The sequence below is a fragment of the Nycticebus coucang genome, chromosome 17, assembly GCF_027406575.1.
Source record: "Nycticebus coucang isolate mNycCou1 chromosome 17, mNycCou1.pri, whole genome shotgun sequence".
Lineage (NCBI taxonomy): Eukaryota > Metazoa > Chordata > Mammalia > Primates > Lorisidae > Nycticebus > Nycticebus coucang.
The window spans coordinates 30457968-30474542 of NC_069796.1; the positions used below are offsets into that span (position 1 = coordinate 30457968).

The 16575-nt window shown below is 42.6% G+C and overlaps 1 pseudogene; it reads left to right on the forward strand.

The window, feature by feature from the left end:
- Positions 1–462: 462 nt before the first annotated feature.
- On the forward strand, positions 463–2484 carry LOC128568505 (protein FAM204A-like; annotated as a pseudogene).
- The last annotated feature ends 14091 nt before the right edge of the window (positions 2485–16575 follow it).

Here is a 16575-nt window from a genome sequence, read left to right on the forward strand (position 1 = left end):
TAGCTGGGACTTCAGGCGCCCACCACAACGCCCGGCTGTGTTTTGTTGCCGTTGTCATTGCTGTTTATCAGGCCCTGGCCAGGTTCAAACCATCTAGCCTCAGTATATGTGCTGCCACTGTAATCATTGTGCTGCAGAAGCCGAGGCAAGATGTAGGTATTTTTAAAAGTACGTGAGTATTAACCAAATAATGAACAAATAAATGAATAAACTATTTTAAAAGCATGTTAAAAAGAAAAAACAGAAGATAGTATGTTAGGGTGTTAACAGTAGGTATGTTTGGATAATGGGATTGTAGATTACTTCCGTTTTCTTTTCTTTTTGGTGGTTTTCCATACCTTAAAAACGCTTCACAAATTTTATTGCGGGCTGGTTACTGCCTGGACTTTGACACTGCGGTCCGTGAGAGCCTCGTGGGGCAGGCAGCGGAGGAACCGGCGTGGGCGGTCTCACAGCTCCCGGATGAGCCCCGGGGAGCAGCTCCTGCTACTGGGAATGTTGGCGGGCTGGACATCTACGCCGGAATCGACCGCGCTTAGTTCTGTGTCTTGGGAGGGGATCCATTAGAGACGAGTGTGGTGCTGCTGCCAGAGAACCTGCAGAACCAGGGTTGTGCAGCCAAACAGGAAAAGGTCTACCTTTCCAGAGCCACCTTCTTGCAATCTTGAACCTTAAGAAAAGATACGGAGTGGGCTGCTACCTCCTGGCCTCCCTCAAGCCCAGAGATGGGGAGAGTGCACTCCCTCCATCTCTTGGGCCTGCGAGGGGAAAGCTGTGCCCTGGGAAGGTGAAGCTGCTTTCTTTTCTCAGTAAACTTTCATCTGCATAGTCTACCTGTGTTTGCACATCGCTGGGCACCATCTACTAGACTTAAGAGCCCCAAGGGAAGGAGCTTTGTCCAGCACTGAGTCAAATTCTGAAGGTGAAGCCACATTAGAGGACTCTGGACTTGCAGGAAGATAAAGAAGATGGAATCATTAGACAAACAGAAACCTCAGGTTCCCAACAGACTGTTCAAAAACTGAAACAGAGGCATTTCAATGTAAAGGTGTATGAAGAATGCCCTTCTGGAATGTCCTTAAATAAATGGAATACATTTCAAGAATTATATAAAAAACATTCTGAACAGAAAAGCTCAACTTCAAGATTCAGAAAGAAAAGTAGAAAACACTCCAAAAAAGGTCAATTGAAGAATGAAAAGGAAACTCAAAGTGAACAGCTCTCAAATGAAACGCAGTGGAAGGAACTTACTCAGTATTTTGGAATCAATGATAGATTTGAACCCCCTGTTAAAAAGAAAAAAAGTTGAAAAGTCAGGCCTTGAAATAGGCCAGGCTCTGGAAGAGTAGAATACGGAGAAGGCCGAAGAACTCAGCCACCACCAGCTAGTTACCCTAGAGCTTGGTGTAAAAATTGTCAAAGTAGTTGCCTGCCACAACTTCAAAAAAGCCAAAAAGGAGGCTGAAAATTCACTGGTTGCTTGAAAAAGGAAGAAACTTGCATTGGGGGTGGTGGGGGGCCGGTGAAGCAAAGAAGAGATGGGAAACCAAAAGTAACACGGGGTATACGTAACTTGCCAGAGTTCTTCAAAACATTTGTAGACTCAAGGGCTCAATTTACTGAAAAGATTTTCCTGCTTATGTTAAATTAATGTTAGGAAGTTGATAAAAGTAGAAAAAATTGGCATACAATTTGGATGTTGGTAATCAGCTCTTTTCGGTTCTTCTCTAAGGAATTCATCCTGTTGACGTAAATAAAATGAAGTGTTCTGTTATTTGTACAAAGAAATCTAAGAGAAAATACAGGGGAAAAAAAGGTAGACTTTTATTTGTTTATTCATATACACCTACAGTATAAAATCAATTTTCCTTTTTATCCATTTGGTAAACATAGCCAGTGAGCTCCTTGTACTCTGTTATCTGTACTTGGTATAACTACACTTGTACTGGAATTGTGTTTTTAAGACTGTTAAGTGTTTATAATGGAATAGTCATAAGTGCAAAAATTGATACTGTCTATAGAAATGACATTGATTTTTTTTTTTGAGACAGTCTCATTATGTCGCCCTGGGTAGAGTGCTGTGGTGTCACAGCTCACACAACCTCAAACTCTTAGGCTTAAGCGATTCTCTTGCCTCAGCCTCCCACCTAGCTGGGACTACAGGCACCCACCATGATGACTGGCTATTTTTTTTTGGTGCAGCTGTCGTTGTTTAGCGGGCCTGGGCTGGGTTTGAACCCGCCAGCCTCCGTATATGTGGCCAGCGCCCTAACCACTGAGCTTCAGGCCCCAAGCCAACTTTAATATTATTAAAATATTGATTTTTCCATTGGAGGCAGTAGAGTTCATATTTCAAAATTACATAGTAAAAGCAATTGATTCATTTTTGTATAGGTAAAATATTAATTAAAAGAATATAGTATTTGAGGTATGATTTAAATTGACCTTTCCTTAGAAATAACTTTCTAAATACCTTTCTTGGCTATCTCATTCTTTTTTTTTTGTAGAGACAGAGTCTCACTTTATGGCCCTTGGTAGAGTGCCATGGCACCACACAGCTCACAGCAACCTCCAACTCCTGGGCTTAAGCGATTCTCTTGCCTCAGCCTCCCGAGTAGCTGGGACTACAGGCGCCTGCCACAACACCCAGATATTTTTTGGTTGCAGTTCAGCTGGGCCGGGTTTGAACCCGCCACCCTCAGTATATGGGGCCGGCGCCTTACCGACTGAGCCACAGGCGCCGCCTGGCTATCTCATTTTTTAATTTATGAGATGATCCTTAGAAGAGAAAATGGTACAATTGTATTTTTGGGGGGTTTTTTTGAGATAGAGTCTCACTTTGTCGCCCTCGATAGAGTGCTATGGCATCATAGCTCACAGTAACCTCAAACTCTTGGGCTTATGCGATTCTCTTCCCTCAGCCTTCTGAGTAACTGGGATTAGAGGCACCCTCCACAAGGCCGGAGTATTTTTAGAGACAGGGGTCTCTCTCTGGCTCAGGTTGGTCTCGAACCTGTGAGCTCTGGCAATCCACCTGCCTTGGCCTCCCAGAGTGCTAGGATTACAGGCATGAGCCACAGTACAATTGTATTAAACAGACAATTATAACTCCGTATAATTTTGAACCTTCTAAAAAATGCTTCACAAATAACATATATTACTTTTATAATTGTAAGTTAAAAAATAAAAATGTTTATTGAGCATCGACTAAGTGCCAGGTATTGGCAAAGACTTGAAGAAAGAAAACCGCTGCCTCATGGCCTCAGCAGCTAGTTCAGTGTACCCCACGGGAGTGAGCGCTGCAGGAGCTGAAACCTAGGTCAAAGTCATTTTCTCCATTCCACAGCTGGGTGTTTTTATTCCTTTCCTCTCAATCTGCTTGAGTAGCAGTCACCTCTACCCTGATTTAGACCAAGCCAAGCCTGCTCTTTGAAGGTAAGTTATCGTATCACCAAGGTTATATTTAACAAACTGCTGAATGGATTGTAAAAAATTATGAGGATTTGAACTATCACCCAATAACTTTTGAGTAAGATCAACTGAACTATCATCCAACACCTCTGTCTGTGTAGGCACAGAAAGATCTAAAGCCTGGTTTTGAGATCTTTCTCCAGCACTGCAAATTTAATTGCTCTTGTCTAGTCCTCCCATTCTAACTCCACTGTGCTCCCAACCCTTGCCCAGCCCACCAGCTCCTCCTTGCACAGTGCCTTCCCTGACACCATGTCCTCTGAAACACCCCTTCCACTGTGAACAAACAGCTCTCTTCACTCAGGCACATCCTGGCTGCACACATCTCCTTGCCTTGATGGAGACCTGGGCTCCCTGCCACCCCCACTAGTATAGCATTTCCTTTGTGGCCCTGTCTTTCAAATGGAGGATACTCATTTTGTACTTCCCATGAACTTGACAGCAGGGCAAGGTGTCAGCATTGTCTTATTCTGTAACTCCTTCACCTTCAGAAATAATTCCTCCTCCAAGTATGTGGCGTGCCCTTCTGCTCACTCTGACCAACAACCTGCCTGATAGTTTATCCACATTCTGTGAGCTCTCTGGAATACAGCCCAAGGTGTTGGTGGCTTTTATGCTCACAAGGATGAGTAATTCTATACCCCAGCCTGGAGGTACTTGCCCTTTACCTGTACTTCGACCCTCACTACCAAGGCCACACCCTGGACCCTGTCATCAGTCACAACAGCTTCACCTCACTCTAGAACCTTCTGTTTCCCTGCAGACCCTTCAGCTCTCATCTGATATTATCCCCTTTCTCTTACTCTTCCAGTTTCTACCTCCTGATCCCCTCAATTCACTCACACTCTTGCCACTATGCCTTGTGTTTACTCACACACTGCCCTTATGTTTACTCCTCTTGCAAAATCTACGCCCATGGTAAGTCAAACCATTTTACTCTTCACTCTCAATCCAGGCTGTTTGATTAAGACACAGGAAAGAAAAGGGATGTGGACAGTTGGAGGAAATGTGGCTTGGAGAGTGACAAGTAGGTAAAGGGGCCAACTGTGGCTAGAAATACAAATTCGTAGAGACATCTATTCACTTGGTTGTGTGATTTCCTCCAATGCCTTGGGGGAGGAGAGAAGTACACAAAGTTTGCATTTGGAGCTTTGCCATACAAGTGAACAGAATGACAAGATAATAGAGCCACTGAGATTGGTTGAAGCAAAGGACCAGAGCCTCTAGATAGAGAGGAAAGGGAATAAAAGCATGGCAACTTCTGTTGGGCTTAGTATGCTGTGTCCACCTACCTTCCTTTTTCTATATTTGGGGTGTATGAGAAACTGGATCATGTTAAGATCCAGAGTATTCAGAAGACTCTGCAGGTTGGTGTAGCTGAAGTAGCAGGAATGGCACCATCTCTCTTGGACTATTCACCACCATATAGATGTGACTGTGTTGATGTGGAAGATTGAATGCCACCAACTGGTAAGGGCCGAGAGCTAAATTTCATTTGTCAGGGTAATGAGATATAGCATTAGTAATTAAGGGTGCAGGCTTGGAGGCAAGGGGCTGCATTCTAAGACCCCAGTGAATGCCTGGAACCTCAGATAGTACTGTACCCTATATATACTATGTTTTTTCCTATACGGCCATACTTATGATAAAGTTTAATTTATACATTTGGCACAGGAAGAGATTTACAACAATAACTAGTAATAAAATAGGATAATTATAATACTATACTATTATAAAAGTTATGTGAATGTGCTTTCTCTCTCCTCCTGCCTTTTCCTCCCTTCCCTCCCTCCCGCTCTCTGTCAAAATATCTTACTGTCCTGTACTAATTTATTTTTTGCTTATTGTGAGTAACTAAAACCTCAGAAAGCCAAACTACAGGGAAGAGAGTATTAGTCATGGTATTCCAGAAAAACAGAACAGGATGTAATAGATATAGACATTGATACAGATACAGAAAAATAGGAGACTTACCATGTGAACTGGCTTACGTGACTATAGAGGCTCCGAAATTTCACAAAATGCTGAGAAACCAGAAAAGCTGATGGTGTGATTCAGTCCAAGTCTGAAGGATAGAGGCGAGCAGGGGCAAAGTGTAATCCCAGAATCAGAAGGCCCAAGAACAAGCAGGAGAAGATGTGTGTTCCAGCTCAAGAAGAGAGAAAGAGGGTGGCGCCCGTGGCTCAGTGAGTAGGGCGCCGGCCCCATATGCCGAAGGTGGCGGGTTCAAACCCAGCCCCGGCCAAACTGCAACAACAAAAAAATAGCCGGCACTGTGGCGGGCGCCTGTAGTCCCAGCTGCTCGGGAGGCTGAGGCAAGAGAATCGCGTAAGCCCAAGAGGTAGAAGGTTGCTGTGAGCCATGTGACGTCACGGCACTCTACCCGAGGGCGGTACAGTGACACTCTGTCTCTACAAAAAAAAAAAAAAAGAAGAGAGAAAGAGAGTGAGAGAATTCAGCCTCTTTATGTTGCCCAGACTGGCCTTGAACTCCTGGGCTCAAGCCATCCTCCCTCCTCAGCCTCCTGAGTAGCTGGGACCACAGGTGCATGCTCTGCCTTTTTGTTCTCTATGTGCTTTCAATGGGTTGGACGATGCCTGCACATATTGTTGAGGGTGGACCTTATTTACTCAATCTACTGATTCAAATGCTTGCTAATCTCTTCCAGAAACATCCTCATAGATACTCCCACAAGTAATGCTTCACTAACTATCTAAACATCCCTTGGCCCAGTAGAGTTGACATATAAAATTAACCAGAGTTAGGGCGGCGCCTGTGGCTCAGTTGGTGGGGCGCCGGCCCCATATACCAAGGGCGGCGGGTTCAAACCCACCCCAGCTGAACTGCAACCCAAAAAATGGCTGGGCATTGTGGCAGGCGCCTGTAGTCCCAGCTACTCAGGAGGCTGAGGCAAGAGAATCACTTAGGCCCAGGAGTTGGAGGTTGCTGTGAGCTGTGTGATGCCAAGGCACTCTACCGAGGGCCATAAAGTGAGACTCTGTCTCTACAAAACAAAAAAAATTAACCAGAGTTAATCATATGAACAAACTAGAGTTCTAATTTGGACCTGCCACATACCAACTATAGAAATTGCATACATTACTTAACTTTTTTGTTTTTCTGTTTTGTTCTGTTTTGTTTTTGAGATGGTATCTCATTCTATCACCCAGAAAGGAGTGCAGTGGCATCATCATAGCTCATCTCAAACTCCCAGACTCAAGGTGACTTGTTGACGACTACCTCGTCAGGGTGGTTGGGATCTGGTATTGGTCAAAATGGCTGCACTTAGGTTCTCAACCTTTCTTCTCTATCCCTACATTAGCTTGAGCCTAGGAATTTGAAGTAACAGTGAGTTTATTTATTGATTTATTTATTTTGTCTTTGAGACAGAGTCTCACTCTGTTGCCCTAGGCTAGAATACTGTGGTGTCATAGCTCACAGCAACCTCAAACTCTTGGGCTCAAATGATCCTCTTACCTCAGCCTCCCAAGTGGCTGGTACTACAGGAGCCCACCATAATGCCCGCCACAATGCCTGTCTATTTTTTTAGTAGAGATGGAGTCTCACTCATGCTCAGGCTGGTCTCAAACTCCTGAGCTCAAGCAATCCACCAGCCTTGGCCTCTTAGAGTGCTAGGATGACAGGCGTGAGCCACCATACTGAACAGTGAGTTTATGATTAGGCAACAGTGAATTTATGATTGGGCATGGTACTCTAGCCCAGGCAGCAGAGTAAGACACTGTCTCTAAAAAAAAAAATCATAAGCATAAGAATCATAAGCCAGAGGAAAATGTAAACCAAGCCCACAATGAAATACCACTTCATACCCATTAGGATAGTTACTATCAAAAAATCAGAAACTAACAAGTGTATGTAAGGATGTGGAGAAATTGGAACTCATGTACACTGTTGGTGGGAATGTAAAATGTACAGCTACCCAGAAAAAACAGTATGGTGGTTCCTCAAAATATTAAAAAAAAATTATCATATGATACAGCAATTGTACTTCTGAGTTTATACCCAAAGAATTAAAAGAAAGTACTCAAATAGATATTTGTACACACTTGTTTATAGCAATATTATTCATAATAGCCCAAATGTGAAAACAACCCAATTGTCCATCAATGGGTGAATAAAATGTAGTATATACATACAATGGAATATTATTCAGTCTTAAAAAAAGGAAAGAAATGGGCAGCGCCTGTGGCTCAGTCGGTAAGGCACTGGCCCCATATACCGAGGCTGGCGGGTTCAAACCTGGCCCCGGCTGAATTGCAACCAAAAAATAGCCGGGCGTTGTGGCGGGCGCCTGTAGTCCCAGCTACTCGGGAGGCTGAGGCAAGAGAATTGCTTAAGCCCAGGAGTTGGAGGTTGCTGTGAGCTGTATGATGTCATGGCACTCTACCGAGGGCCGTAAAGTGAAACTCTGTCTCTACAAAAACAAACAAACAAACAAACAAACAAAAAAAAAAACGGAAAGACGGAAAGAAATTCTGGTACTTGCTATAAAATGGATGAACCTTGAAGATACTATGCTAAGTGGCAATAAGCAAGTCGCAAAAGAACAAATACTACATTCATATGAGGTTCCTAGAATGGTCAAATTCATAGCAGAATGGTTTCCAGGGGCTAAGAAGAATGAGGAGTTATTGTTTAATGGGCACAGAGTTTCAGCTTTGCAAGATGAAAAGAGATCTACAGGTGGATGATGGAGTGATGGTTGCACAACAATGTGAATACGCTTATTGCCACTGACCTACACACTTAAAAAATGATTAACATAGTAAATGTTATTGTGTATATTTTGTCACAATTTTTTTTATAGTTGTAGTCATTATTGTTTTATTGGTTTTTTTGTTTGTTTTTTTGTTTTGAAAAGAAAAAAATTAAAATAAAAAAATTTAACTTCCCAAACTTCTACCCCACGAAATTTCCTTATTTCAAAAACTGACATTAAAAGCCACCAAATTGCTTAAGCTAAAAAGCCAAAAGCCATCCTTTTTTTTTTTTTTTTTAAATAGGGTCTCACTAACTCACAGCAATCTCACACTCCTGGGCTCAAGACATCCTCCTGCCTTGGCCCCCCAAGTAGCTGGGACGACAGGTGTGCTTCACCATTCAGCCTCTCAAAGTACTAGGATTATAGGCATGAGCCACTGCACCTGGCAGCAGTCATCTTTAATTTCCTTCCCTCATGCCTATATCCAATAGTAAATCATGTCACATTTTGTTTCCAAAACCACATTCTGAATTCATCCGTTTATCTCTCCCACAGATACCACTCTGACTCGGCCCTTGTCAGTTCTTGCCTATGATGCTGCACTAGTTTCCTAAATAATCAGCCTTTCATTCTCGTCCTCGGCAGTCAGTTCTCCAGAGAGCAGCCAGTATGCTCTATTCATGCTGGACATCAGACTTGATCCTTTCTCTACTTAAAGATACTCCGACAGTTTCTCACCAGGAAGAAAATTCAAACTCCTCACCACTGTCAGTAAGCCACTAGGTGATTTGGCCTCCCCATAGGCTGGCTTCCTGCCAATGTCTCTGATTTATGTCTCATCACCACTCACTTTGATCACTTTGTTCCAGTCACACTGGTCTTCCCTCTGCTGCTCTTCTGCATGGTACACTTGCTTCCCAGATCTTTACAGTAGGTTCCTGTGCCTCTCCGCTCAGTTGTCACCTTCTCAGAAAAGTATTCACTCCCCATTTGATCCTGCAATCCCATTACTAGGCATCTGTCCAGAAGAAAAAAATATCATTTTATCATAAGGACATTTGCACTAGATTGTTTATTGCAGCTCAATTTACAATCGCCAAAATGTGGAAATAACTTAAATACCCACCAACCCAGGAATAGATTAGCAAGCTGTACCATGGAATACTATTCAGCCTTTAAAAAAGATGGAGACTTTACATCTTTTGTATTTACCTGGATGGAGTTGGAACACATTCTTTTAGGTTACGTATCACAAGAATGGAGATGCAAGAATCCAACATACTTGATTCTAATATGAAGCCAGTAGACAATCTAATACATACCCACATAAGAGAAAAACTCAAATCAATTCAAGGCAGGGGTGGGGGAATAAGGGAGCAGGGAGAGAGGAGGAGAGAGTTGGGTGGGGGTTTACAGTGTATGACACACCTCTTGGGGGTGGAACACAACAAGAAGAGGGACTTTACCTAACATGCAAACAGTGTAATCTAATTCTCTGTACTCTCAATGATCCTGAACCAAGAAATTAAAAAAGAAAAAAAGTATTCAGGTGGCGCCGGCCCCATATACCAGAGGTGGTGGGTTCAAACCCAGTCCCAGCCAAAAAAAAAAAAAAAAAGTATTCACTCTCTATTCAATCTAAAGTATTCACCCACTGATTATCATGAAATACTCTTACCCTCTTTTATTTCTTCTTGGCACTTACTATTTGAAATGTGTGTTTATTTTTACAAGTTTTGTCAGCCTATCCATTCCCCAACTAAGATGTGAGCTCTATGAAAATATATCTTGGTTATCTCCTCACTTCCCAGAACCCAGAACAATGTTTGGCATGTAGCCTATCCTCATATTTGCTCAGTGAATAAAATAAATAACGAGTGACCCAATTTTCATGCTATTTCATATGTATCCATAAAAGTCTTTGGGGAATACTCATATTTCTAACATTGGCCCCCATAAATGTCTTTTCCATGTATTCTAGAAAGTGATAACCAGTCTTTAAAATGCAAGCAGCAAATTTCACATTTCATGTTATGCATGTAAACTATAAAGGGAATGAATTTACATTTCTACTGCTACTAACAAGATGTTCAACTTTGTGTCAATGCACAATTATTTCTATGGAACTCAAATTGTCCTATATCTCTTAGAGCCAAATTATGAGTTTTCATATTGGAAGTTACATTTATCTAATGAAAAAAATCTAGACATCTAAGTCCCTCAACAATTGTTCAAAGAACTTGATTACATAACTCTTCTAGTCTTCAGAACATTTCAAGGCCCATTCCCTTTCTGATTAGTTACCTATCTGCCCAGGCCAAACAGACTGGGGTTATGATGCGGGATCATATAACAGTAGAAATGTGATTTTGTTGGCCGTTCTACTGTGAAACCGATAGAATTGGGCCAAGTCCTGCTAGAGTGCAGCTGCTCTACTCTGCCCAAAATGTCGATATACCTTGGGGGTAATGACATGCCACTTGAAATGTTGCCTGATGAGGTGGACAGACGCCTTTCCCACCCCCAACTCTTGAGTCACAGTGTGATGTTCTGAGGTCAAGACAAATAATGTCTTGCAGAGATTTTGAAAAAACTTAGCTATTGCAGATTTTAATTAATGTCCCATTACCCTAAAAATCCACAAATCTGTGAGATCAACAACAGGGGCTGGACAGACCCTCTGACTCATTCTCCACTCTAATGCTAAAGCTTTAATATTGGACTAAGCCTGGACCTTCTACTCTTTTCTCAAAGGAAGAGTGCTTTGGAGGCTTGCCCTTCCTCAGGCAAATAGTTGCTGACTGCTGCAGCCTATATGACCTCCAGACATATCCTAATCTATAGAGAACACGTTCTTAAGGTGCTTCTTTAGAGTCAATAATCAAAATAAAACTAATAATTATAGCTAATTATGTTTAGTTTGCACTTAATTTGTGCTAGGCACTTGAGCCAAGCACTACTATCCCAGTAGAAAACTTTAAAATCTTTCCCAATCTCATAAGCTTGGAATTGAAGGAGTCAGCAACTGAATACTGGTCTTTCTACTACTGTCTATCCAGAGGCAGCATTCTTAACCAATACACTATCCTGTCTCTTGTTGCACAAGTAATTATAAGGTTCATCTGTAAAATTTCATTCAAGGATTAGAGATGTTTGTTCTTCTGTATTTTAACCCAACATATTTGATTCAAATTATTTGTATATTAGTTCTCTATTGCTGCATAACATAATACCTGAAAAATTAGCAGCTTAAAACAACGAACATTTATTATTTCTGAGGGTCAGGAATATGGGAGCCTCTTTAGCAGGATGGTTCTGGTTCAGAGACTCTCATGAGGTTTCAGGGAAGCTGTCCCCAGCCATCTCAAGACTCAGCTGATACTGAAGGAACTGCTTCCAAGCTCACTCAAGATTGTTGGTGAGCCTAAGTTCCTCACTGACTCCTAGCAGGAGACTTCATTCCTAGCTATCACACGGGCCTTCAAAACGGCTGCTTATACAACATGGCAGTTTGCTTCTGCTAGAGAAGAGAAAGAGAAAAAGAGAAGGTACCCACGATGGACCTCTTCTACTTCTATTGTATGTTATGGTCACACAGACCAGTCCTACTACAAAGAGAGAGGTACTAACACCAGGAGGCAGGGATCACTGGGTACTACCTTCATTCGATTTAGAGTTCTAACCCTGAACCTGCTCTCTGCCTTATAAATCAGTATAGGTTCACCTATGTATAAAATAAGGACCATCCTAATTCAGAATCTTAAGGGACAAAAGGCTTCAGATTCTGAGTTCTCGCTCTTCTTTACAATATGCAATTTACATAATAATAATTTTAGATAGTAAACACAGTACCATCCAGAACTGGATGGCACCATCTTAGGTTGCTCTTTGCTTTGTGCAGGAAGACAAGCCACCTGTGACAAATGGCTTATTCTCTTCTTTTTTTTTTTTTTTGAGGCAGAGTCTCATCATGTCACCCTCAGAAGAGTGCCATGGCATCACAACTCACAGTAACCTCCAGCTCTTGGGCTTAGGCGATTCTCTTGCCTCAGCCTCCTGAGTAGCTGGGACTACAGGTGCACGCCACAACACCTGGCTGTTTTTTGTTGCAGTTGGATCCGGGCCGGGTTCAAACCCACCACTCTCAGTATATGAGGCCGGCGACCTACTCACTGAGCCACAGGCGCCGCCCCCAGTCCAGCTATATTTTGTTACAGTTCCCATTGTTGGTTAGCTGGCCAGGGTTACAGATTTCAGATTCCAAAAGTTGGGCTCGAACCCACCACCTTCCATGTATGTGGCTGGCACCATAACCACTGTGCTACAGGTGCCAAGCCTATTCTCTTCTTTTTTAAAAACATTTTTTATTCAGATTTTGTGGCGGTCTTAAAAATAAATTATTTTTTTATTTTTCATTTGTGAATCAAGTAGCCCTTGCTAGCTCTAGTAGCCCAGAGCAGTTTCAGAGAGACTATTTTCTTCTCAAGTGAATTGTTTTCACACTCTCTCAGGAGAGTTTCTGATGCCAAACTCCTATTTTCCTAAAGATAACATAAGATTTCTTCACCTTGTTTAGTCTAAAGGTCAACATTCTTCTCCAAGAAGCTTTCACTTATATTGAAATATTAAAATAATATTTTAGGATACAAAAACCAAGTTTATTTTAAAAAATCTTTGGTTTTTTTTTTTTTTTGGTTAGTTCCAGAAAAGTTCAGACGTCAGAAAAGATTGTGTACATTGGCCATGCGAGGTAGTTCACACCATAATCCTAAAAAAAAAAAGAAAGATTAAGTACATTGCTAAAGGCAAAGCCATATGTCTTCAAGGAGCAGGAATAGTGAAGAGTAAATATAAAGTAATTAATGATACTGTTACCAAAATTTCAGCACTTGCCCCCTGAAGTCATATCAGAAAAAGAGGGACAAGAGATTCCAGAAGAAGGAAAGAGAAGTTTATTGGTTTGCCAGCAAAGGAGGAAAATGGCAGACAATGGTCTCAAAATCCAAATTCCTACTTCTAAGCAGAAACTCGGAGCTTTTGAGGGTTCTGATCTCATTATCTCATTTTAGCTGAAGACAATCTCGAGGCCTCTACCACAGTCCTGTGTCCTCCACCCAGATTAATCCCCTTTTAAGAAAGTCTTATGACCTCCCCCTGGAAGATTCCCTGGAGCTATCTCTTGTGGCACAGATAAGAGATATTCCCTGCTCCTCCCTACCTTTGGCCTGAGGCAGGGTTACAGGTTTCAGATCCCAAAAGTTGGGGAGATAGAAAATATTTTTGCCTTTTTTCATTCCCCTTGCAACAATATCTGTGATAACATTTTAATCACATCTAAAAAAAAATCTTCTACATTTTATGGAAATGTTTATATTTCTTTATGTAAAACCTTCTGGTAAGGGTTAGTGAAAGGTGTAAGCAGCAGCGCTCAGAGACTAGACCAGAGCTGAGATGTTCAGATAAGGTTTACTGAAAGGGGAGGGTGACCCACCTGGGCAATGCAAAGGTGGCATCTGTGCCCAGGGCAGTTAAAGATCCCTTTTATATGGGGCCAAGGGTGTGGGCAAATTCCACAGCTTGCCAGAAAACTTAGGGTCCTTTGGTGAGAACTTCTCAGGGGTGAGGCTAACTAGGTCCTTTGTCTTAGGAGAGGAGGAGGAAGAGGGGGAAGGGTTTGTGTGTGGCTGCATTAGGCCCCCCAACTGTTAGCTTTCCCTTCTGTATTTTTATTTTCAGTGTAGAATATAGTACTATCAACTGTTCTTTTTTTTTTTTGGAGACAGAAATTCATTCAATCACTCTGGGGTTGGGTGGAATCATAGCTAACAGCAACCTCAAACTCTTGGGCTCAAGCAATCCTCTTGCCTCACCTACCACAATGCCCAGCTATTTTAGAGACAGGATCTCACTCTTGCTCAGGCTGGTCTCAAACTCCTAAGCTCAGACAATCCACCCACCTCACTCCCAGAGTGCTAGAATTACAGGAATGAACCACTGACTATCAGATATTCTTAACCAACAACTTACATTTTTTAAAGGTACACTTAATTTTCTATCACTAAATCACCATTATGACCAAAAAGGAATATCTTGCAGCGTTGAATTTTGCAACTCAAATTTTTTTTTCTTTGAGAGGGGCTCTGCTCCCAGAGCTAGAGTACAGTGGCATCATCACAGCTCACAGCAACCTCAAAGTCTTGGGCTCAATCAATTCTCTTGCCTCAGCCTCCTGGGTAGCAGGACTACAGGTGCCCACCACAAGGCCTAGCTAGTTTTTTTCTATTTTTAGTCTCACTCTTGCTCAGCACAAATCGAATGTACTATAAAATACACACCATTCTTTTACTTTTTTTTTTTTTTTTTTGTAGAGACAGAGTCTCATGTACCGCCCTCAGGTAGAGTGCCGTGGTGTCACACGGCTCACAGCAACCTCTAACTCCTGGGCTTACGCGATTCTCTTGCCTCAGCCTCCCGAGTAGCTGGGACTACAGGCGCCCGCCACAACGCCCGGCTATTTTTTGGTTGCAGTTTGGCCGGGGCTGGGTTTGAACCCGCCACCCTCGGCATATGGGGCCGGCGCCCTACTCACTGAGCCACAGGCGCCGCCCACGCCATTCTTAAGAGTTAGTAGGAAGGGGGCTCTGCGCCCCTGGCAAAGTGGTGATGGAGCCAGCCACATACAACAAAGTTGGCAGATTCAAACCCAGCCTGGGCCAGCTAAAACAACAGTAACAACTGCAACAACAACAAAAATATACAGGTATTATGGCAGGAACGGTAGTTCCAGCTACTTGGGAGGCTGAGGGAAGAGAATCACTTAAGCCCAACAGTTGGAGGTTGCTGACAGCTGTGACACCATGGCCCTCTACCCAGGGCAACATAGTGAGACTCTGTCTCAAAAAAAAAAAAGAGCAGGAAGGGGAAGAAAAAGGTAAGATCAATGATTCTTATATAACAGTGTAAAATATCAATAATTTTCATATTTATTACATGATGAAATGATAATGTTCTGGATATATACTGGATTAACTAAAATTCATTAAAATGAATTTCACCATTTCTTTTTACTTTTTTAATGTGCAGCATTGCCAGATAAAATACAGAACAGTTTTATTTGAATTCCATATATTGCTGCGTAGGACTTGATAATAAAAACTTATTTGTTCTTTGTCTGAAATTCAAATTTAACTAGGTGTCCTTTATTTGTATTTGCTAAGTCATTTTTTTTTTTTAGACAGAATCTCATTCAGTTGCCCTGGGGTTGAGTACCATGGCATAATAGCTCACAGCAACCTTGGGCTCAAGTGATTCTCTTCCCTTAGCCTCGGGACTACAGGCACCCTCCACAACGCCTGGCTATTTTTAGAGACAGGCTGTCGCTCTTGCTCAGGTGGTCTCCAACTCCAGGGCTCCGGAAATCCACCTGCCTTGGCCTCCCAGACTGCTAGGATTACAGGCGTGAACCACCGTACCCAGCCTGTATTTGCTAAATCTTTAAAAAAAAAAAATTAATATAGCTACTAGAAAATTTAACGTAAGAAATCCCAACAGTGGTATCCAATTTTTTTTCTTCTCTGACTTATGTTGGAAGAAGAGTTGCCTTAGATCACACATTTAAAAAGTTCCATGCATACTTTCTGTGATATAGGACACCTCAAATATGCAAAAAAAGACCTCACAAAATCAGCATGTGGCCCTCTGCCGGCCCCCACAGGTTGGAAACCCCTTTAAATTGTTATTTTTTCCCCTTACCAGTTAACCCCTGAATAAACTCTGCAGAAATAAGTAATTAGAGGGGAACTCCTAATCCTAGGGTAGGATCATTAATCTTCAAGTTAAATTTTTACACTTGCTTGAAAACGTTTTACAATTATTTGAAGTTACACTTCTACATTTGCTTGAACATAATTGTTTGTTACAGACCATAATGTGGACAGGGCTTCTGGATTGGAATTAAAAGACATTACTTCCCCCAGCCTCTCTACTGAGGTAGTTTACAGTACTAGTTTCAAAATAATCCCTGTCACTCTTATAAGCATGGGCATTATTAACCATGTTGAGACCCTGGGCCATTCACATACCCTCTGTACCTGCTTGGGCAAAAAGTTGGGAGGGAGGGGGCATTTTTAGTACTTGAACCTAACAGCCACTCGCCCATCCACACCTGCCCTGCGGTAGAGAATCGAGCTCGGCCTCAGGTGCCGAGGCCAAGAATCTCTCCGCCTTCCTACACCGAGCCCTGGGGGCTTGGCTTGCCTGTCCTGGCCTAGCCCACTGGAGTCCGCACCCCGCCCCGGGGCGCAGGCCCCGCCCACCCGCCGTCACGCCCGGCCCCAGCTCCGCCCCACCCGCGCCGCACTGCGGCCAGGCGAGGAGGGCCCAGT